Source organism: Zootoca vivipara, chromosome 11 (genome assembly GCF_965207765.1).
Source record: "Zootoca vivipara chromosome 11, rZooViv2.hap1.1, whole genome shotgun sequence".
Classification (NCBI taxonomy): Eukaryota; Metazoa; Chordata; class Lepidosauria; order Squamata; family Lacertidae; genus Zootoca; species Zootoca vivipara.
Window position 1 is genome coordinate 31,196,107 of NC_142594.1, and position 7,096 is coordinate 31,203,202.

The 7,096-nt window shown below is 46.2% G+C and overlaps 1 long non-coding RNA gene across 1 annotated transcript; it reads right to left on the reverse strand.

Moving 5' to 3' along the window:
* Nucleotides 1-173: 173 nt before the first annotated feature.
* LOC132592862 (uncharacterized) lies at nt 174-7,023 on the reverse strand. The gene is made up of 3 exons (XR_015946352.1): nt 6,894-7,023; nt 1,095-1,225; nt 174-524 (listed from the first exon to the last, which is right to left on the reverse strand). It is a non-coding gene; the product is annotated as an uncharacterized LOC132592862 (long non-coding RNA).
* Between the last annotated feature and the right edge of the window lie 73 nt (nt 7,024-7,096).

The window sequence follows — 7,096 nt, forward strand, 5'->3', positions numbered from 1 at the left end:
ATTTTCTCATTGCCCTCTTGGCTTTGCATTGTGAAGAGGTTTTCCTCCTCATAGTCACTGAGCATCTTTCCACCCAATAGTTGGTCTCTAGGTTGAGTAGAAGAATAAAGAAAGGTTACTTGAACTGTTGGTGACAGGTTTGGAACAACTCACTGATTCTAGAAACATGCTTGTTTTTCAGTTTGTCTAAAAGATTTATTTATTTTTAGAAAAAAGCTGCAATTATGTACAGTAGACTCGTAATCTGGTGAACTGGGTTTGCATCCACACTCCTCCACATGCAGCTGCTGGGTGACCTTGGGCTAGTCACACTTCTCTGAAGTCTCTCAGCCCCACTCACCTCACAGAGTGTTTGTTGTGGGGGAGGAAGGGAAAGGAGATTGTTAGCCGCTTTGAGACTCCTTCAGGTAGTGATAAAGCGGGATATCAAATCCAAACTCTTCTTCTTCTTCTTCTTCTTCTTCTTCTTCTTCTTCTTCTTCTTCTTCTTCTTCTTCTTCTTCTTCTTCTCAGGATTTTGTGTCCTGTTAAAAATAAACCAACAACAATGTAAAGAACACAGTGAGCACCACAATCCTAAATATAAGAGGGCTGGGGAGAAATAGTGATTTGACTAAAAATTGATAAGAAAAAGGTTCTGTAAAATACACATATTTTATGTATGTGGCAAAAGATAAGCACGTCTAGGGGCTCCTTAACGACTAAACAAGTTGTTGTAGGTTTGGTGGATTAGATGTCAAAGAGTGAGCCGGCAGTAAATCACACTGTTGAAAGTAGGAGTTAACTCTTTATTAGCTTGTCTCAGTGTCAGACCAAATGAGCACAGCAGTTCATCCCTGGTAGGCCTTACCCCATGAATCAGTTGCCAAGACTGAAAGTCCCTGCCTTCCCACAACCATCTAAGTCCCTTCCTCTCCACAGAGCTCTTTTCAAGCAATTGGAGACTATGCTTCCACGAAGTATGTCACTGCTCTGCCTGTTTCAGCCCTCTTCTGGTTCTGGGGGACAGGGGGGGAGCTTGTCACACGGCAGAAGAGACACCAGTGACTTCACCAGCCTCATCTGTGCCTCTTTGCCTCCCTCCTCCCACTCACCAGCTTCAGCTTTTGCACTTCTCTCTGCCACGGACTCTGCCAGATCACTAAGTGCCTCTTCAGCTTCCGACCCCTCCTCTTCCCAGTCTTCTCCCTCTGACCCAAAAAGGTGTGTGTTCAGGGAATGTCAACTGTGGAGTCAAATGGTAATAAAGTGCAAAGTACAGTCTGATACATACAATACAGTCTGAGCGTATTCTACCTTGGTAGAACGGGTTGCTGCTTTAGCTGTGGCACCAAAAGCCATGTCTGCAGACTATATATGCACCATAAAAACTCAGGCATTTATTAGCCCAGCATTTTACTAGAGTATGGATAGCCTGTTTATAGCATGACTAAACAGCTTATAGATTTGTCACTGAAATTTGTATTGTATATATGGCATGATCCTGGCACCTTGCTTGTTTGGCAGGGTGTGTGGGATTTAAAAAATCAAAAGGCAGAGGAGAGAACGAAGTGCCATGCGATATGAATAGAAAATCATGGCATTCTATACCGATGAAATTCATGACTAAGTCTGGGCAGTGCTGTTTGTGTAGAGATGAGGTCTCAGGAGAAAGCATAGGGGTGGGGCTGAACGTCTCAACAATGCTGTGGTAAGGTCAAGGTGGCACACATCCAAACCTTAGAGCCACCTGAAATGACAACAATGTGATCACTGATCCGAGATGATATACGAGGGATGGGAATATCATTCTTGCAGTTTAAATAAAAAGAAAGATTTCAATCAGGCATTAAAATACAACCCATCACAAAAAAACGCCCCCAACCCAACCAGATTTTCCAGATTGCAGTAGAAACAACAGGTGCGCTTTAATATTTGTTTAACTCCACAACATAAAAAAGTCTGATCTCCTATGTACTAATGCAGAGCATTAGTCTTGCTCAGGAGAAATATGATGAAAATGATGTACAGTTAACCAGTTAAGTTAGCTAAAATTTATCATACACAAGATAATAAATGCTGGAAATGTAAAGATGTGGAAGGAACCTTTTACCATATGTGGTGGACATGCCCCAAAGTAAAAGACTTCTGGGGAAAGATTTATAATGAATTGAAAAAGGTGTTGAAAAACACATTCATTAAGAAACCAGAAGCCTTCTTACTTGGTATAGTAAGGGAAGAAATTCCCCAAAAAATATATTACCTTTTTTCTGTATGCCACAACAGCAGCGAGAATATTAATAGCTAAGAATTGGAAGACACAAGAATTACCAACCGTGGACGACTGGCAGGTGAAGATGATGGGTTTTATGGAACTGGCCGAATTGACCGGGAGACTGTGTGACCAGGGAGAAGAGTCAGTAGAAGAAGATTGGAAGAAATTTAAAATATATTTTTAAAAGTATTGCAATATTTGAGAATATGAAATACATTTGGAAGTTCTCATAGGTTGCAGGTGTAGAAATAGTCTTTAGCACAGTGGTACCTCGGTTTACAAACACAATTGGTTCCAGAAGTCTGTACTTAACCTGAAGCGTACTTAACCTAAAGTGAACTTTCCCATTGAAAGTAATGGAAAGTGGATTAATCTGTTCCAGACAGGTCTGCGGCGTACTCAACCTGAAGTGTACTTAACCCGAGGTATGAGTGTAATTGGTTCTGGAAGTCCGTACTTAACTTGAAACGCACTTAACCTGAAGCGAATTTTCCCATTGAAAGTAATGGAAAGTGGATTAATCTGTTCCAGACAGGTCCACGGAGTACTTAAACTGAAAATACTCAAACCGAGGCGTACTTAAACTGAGGTATGACTGTATTCAAAAAATTAGATAGTAGTGAATTAAGTAGATAATGAGAGAAATTATGTAAATGATAAGATTTATATATGTGGTTAAAATTATGATTTAGAAATTGCTAAAGTTGATATACAATGAAGCCCAGAAAGGGGGGATTTGAGGAAGTCACCCTAATATGGTTAAGAAAAAAGATTTGATTTTGAGATATTTTTTTGTTTTTTTTGTTGTATGAGGTTTTGTTAAGTTTCCATTGTATTGTATTGTGTTGTGTTGTGTTGTGTTGTATGGTATTGTGGTGTATTGTTTTTATTTGTTTTATGTGTTTGTTTTGTGTTATTAGATAAGATAAGATATCTTTATTGTCATTGTCCCCTTGCGGGAACAACGAAATTACTCTTTTGTGTGTGTGTGTGTGTGTTATTTTTTTGTTTTGTGTTATTATAAAATGAATAAAGTCTTGCTCAGGAGATGCAAATCCGCTCTTGAAGTGACAGCTCTTGAAGACTCTCAGTGTACACCAGCTTGAGGTATTTGGATAAAAGGTGGGAAAGAAAGAAAGAAAGAAAGAAAGAAAGAAAGAAAGAAAGAAAGAAAGAAAGAAAGAAAGAAAGAAAGAAAGAAAGAAAGAAAGAAACTGGTCTGGCTGGAATGCTGAACTGTACATATGCCTCTTGCTTATCTGGATGGAGAGATCCAGGGGTAAGAACCTCTACCTCTGACTCGTGTGTGGTAGGACTATCGGCATAGAAAGCTCCATCTCCTGATTTTGTCAAATCAAACCCCTGTTAAGGAAACAGAAGCAGACCTGACCAGGTTTCTGGACCACTTGACAACCTGTGCTGCGGCAGAGTTCTGGAGTAAAGGGTGAGGTTTAATTCAAGTTTGGGGAACAGCAACAAAATATTGCAGTGTGGACCGCTTCTGGTCAGCATTCTGGTCAGCCAGCCATGCCCTTTCCTGGGCTATTCCATACCATTCCTTCACTCCCTGCAGAAGAGTCAAGCAATATTCTGTGCCCACTGAGCATGCTTATTGCTCACTGAGCTGTTTGGGGATTTTTAGCTCCCTTCATTCCCCTCACCAAATACCTTTTTGTACACCAGAAAATCATGGGTCGCCCCACCTCAAGCCTCCTGACACCTCTCCCTTGTGTATGGATAGTGCCATTTTAGCTACACTAAGGGTAGGTACTTGTAGAAGAAGTTCATTATTAGTATATATCAGGCACCCCCAAACTCGGCCCTCCAGATGTTTTGGGACTACAACTCCTATGATCCCTAGCTAACAGGACCAGTGGTCAGGGATGTTGGGAATTATAGTCCCAAAACATCTGGAGGGCCGAGTTTGGGGGATGCCTGGTATATATGATGTCTTTCTGAAAGTCCAGGTATCTTTCCTTTTAGAAATAACATTACCAAGGCCTTGATTTCACAAAGCAGCAGATGATGTGAAAACCAATTTAGACTTCAAGTTCATAATATCATTGAATACTTCCCCGAACACATTGCCTAACATGTAAAGGATGTGAGTGCAAAGTATACCATACACCTAAAGCACATGATTCCCCCCCCCAAAAGAAACCTGGGAACTGTAGTTTGCTAACGGTGCTGGGAATAGTAGCTTTGTGAAAGGGTAAACTCCAGTTCCCAAGATTCTTTGGAGGAACCATGTATGCAGCAAATTGGTGTCATGAAAGCTTATGAACTTTCTCCTCCTGAGAGTTTATGTTGCAAAACACTGTGCTCCTATTTCACTACGATCTGCCAATTGCAGCCTGAGGAAATAACCAGTAAAGTGAAATGAGTAAGAATGTGGGATTTAAAACAGGGAGAACATAACAAGTCCCTCCTGGATCAGGCCAGTGGCCCGTTTAGTCCAAAATCCTGTCTTCATGCTGGCCACACAGATATCTGCAGGAAACCTGCAAGCGAGTCTAAGCACAAGAGCACTCTCCCCTCCAGGAGTTTCCAGCAACTGGCCTTCAGAAACATTAGTGGCAGAGCATGGCCATCGCGGCTAGTGGTCACCAAGAGCTTTATCCTCCATTAATTTTTTCAATCCCTTTTAAAGCCATGCAAGTTGGCGGCCATCACTGCCTCTTGTGGGGAGAGAGTTTTATAGTTTAACTACAGAAGAGCTGGGTTTAAATCACGGCTCAGTAGCAAAAGTTTGCCTGTTTCAAGGTTATTGCAAGGGTGTGTGGCAGGAGATGATGCAAGCCACCATGTGTCCTCTGTCGCTGCTCCGCCTCCTCCTCCTCCGCTGCTGCGGTCCATGCCTAGGCAGGGGAGGGGGGAAGGTAGGGGCGGCCAGGGCCCTCTTTCCTTCCTGCCCTCCCCCTGGGCTCGAGCCTGCTTTTGCGAAGGGTTAGCAGGGAAGAATGAGCAGCATCCCTCCGCTGCCACCGGCTTCTTGATGAACGCAGCGGAGGCACGGGGTAGCAGAGGAGATGCTTCACGGAGCAGGGAAAGAGGGGCGGGCGGCGGGCGGCTGCCACCCGCCCCTCCTTCCCTGCTCCCTGTCAAACATCTCCTCCCCCCTGCTCTTCCTTCCCCCCCATGCGCTGTCCCCGCTTCTGTCTGCCTCTGACCCTGTACCGCGAGGGAAACGGTAGGCAGGGGGGGGGAGAGAGAGCGTGTGTGCGCGTGACACCTGCTTGCTGCTGGCCGTCGGGGGGGGGTGTAGGAGAGAAAAAAAGGGGGGAAGCAGCCTCCTTCTCCTTGCCTTTCCCAACTCACCCAGAGCTGAGCCCGCCACACGCCGGGTGGGGGGAGGGGTTGGGATGCGGCGAGGGGGTGGGGAACGGTGGCCGCGGGGACACGAACGCCCCGGCGGTGGCGGGGAACGCGCGCTCGCGTCTCAATCCCTCACGGTCCCTTCCCCTCACACCATTAATTGGGAGGCAAGGCGCGGAACGGCAGTTTGGAGGGGAAGCCGTTGAGGGAGAGAGAACCGCATTCCGCTCCCCCCCCCCCGGCTCTGTGTGCGTCCAGTCTCTGCGTCCAATCCCTGTGTCCGTGGGGCACATGCTCAGTAGCGCAGAAAATGGGACACACGGAATCTGGATGCAGAGACACAGGGACTTTATTATATAGGATTGCACCACAGTCTGAAATACAAAAATTATATGGCATCTAACGCCATGCACTGCCACTGCTACAACCAATGGAGTGGTCCTCAGCAGTTTTACCAAGTGGTCCATGACGTGGGGAATTTAAGGTCCATAGCTCAGTGACAGAGCATACAGATGGCTCCAAGTTCAGTCTCCACCTGGGACTGCGAGACACTCTTTGCCTAAGACCCTGGAATCTGTGCAGACACTACTGAGCTTAATGTGGACCATGGGTGGCGCTGTGGTCTAAACCACTGAGCCTCTTGGGCTTGCTGATCGGAAGGTCAGCAGTTCACATCCCTTTGATGGAGGGGGCTCCCAATGCTCTGTCCCAGCCTCTGCCAACCTAGCAGTTTGAAAGCCTACCAGCATGAGTAGATGAATAGGTACCGCTGTGGCGGGAAGATAAACGGCATTTCCGTGCGCTCTGGCTTCCATCATGGTGTTCTGTTGCACCTGAAGAGGTTTAGTCATGCTGGCCACATGACCAGGAAAGCTGTCTGTGGACAAACGCCATCTCCCTCGGCCTGAAAGCGAGATGAGTGTCGCACCCCCATAGTCGCCTTTGACCAGACTTCACTGTCCAGGGGTCTTTTACCTTTTACCTTAATGTGGACCAATGGTCTGACTCAGTTAAGGCAGTCTTTTTATGATCCTAAGTTTGGAAACCACAGCCTTGGAGGATGGGATGAATAAAAACACAGTCATACCTCGAGTTAAGTATGCTTCAGGTTGAGTACTTTCAGTTTAAGTACTCTGTGGACCCGTCTGGAACGGATAATCCACTTTCCATTACTTTCAATGGGAAAGTTCGCTTCAGGTTAAGTGCGGACTTCCAGAACCAATTAAGTACTTAACCTGAGGTACCACTAGTCTGTACATAAATCAGGGGTGGGGTGCCTGTGGTGCACCACCCAGCGGGGCCTGTAGGCTCATCTTAGACCCACCTCGACCTCAAAGAAAGGGCGGGAAACCAGCACGGCCCCGCCGAACTCTTGGCCTCCTCCCCTCCTGGCGATAAGGCTGCGCAGCGCTTCTTTCATGGTGCAGTCTCGCTCTCTCAGCTCGCCCGCCCACCATTCGCTTTCACGCGCCGCGTTCCCTCCGCCTCCTTCGCCCCGCTCTTCTTCTCCAGGGAGGCGCGGAGGGC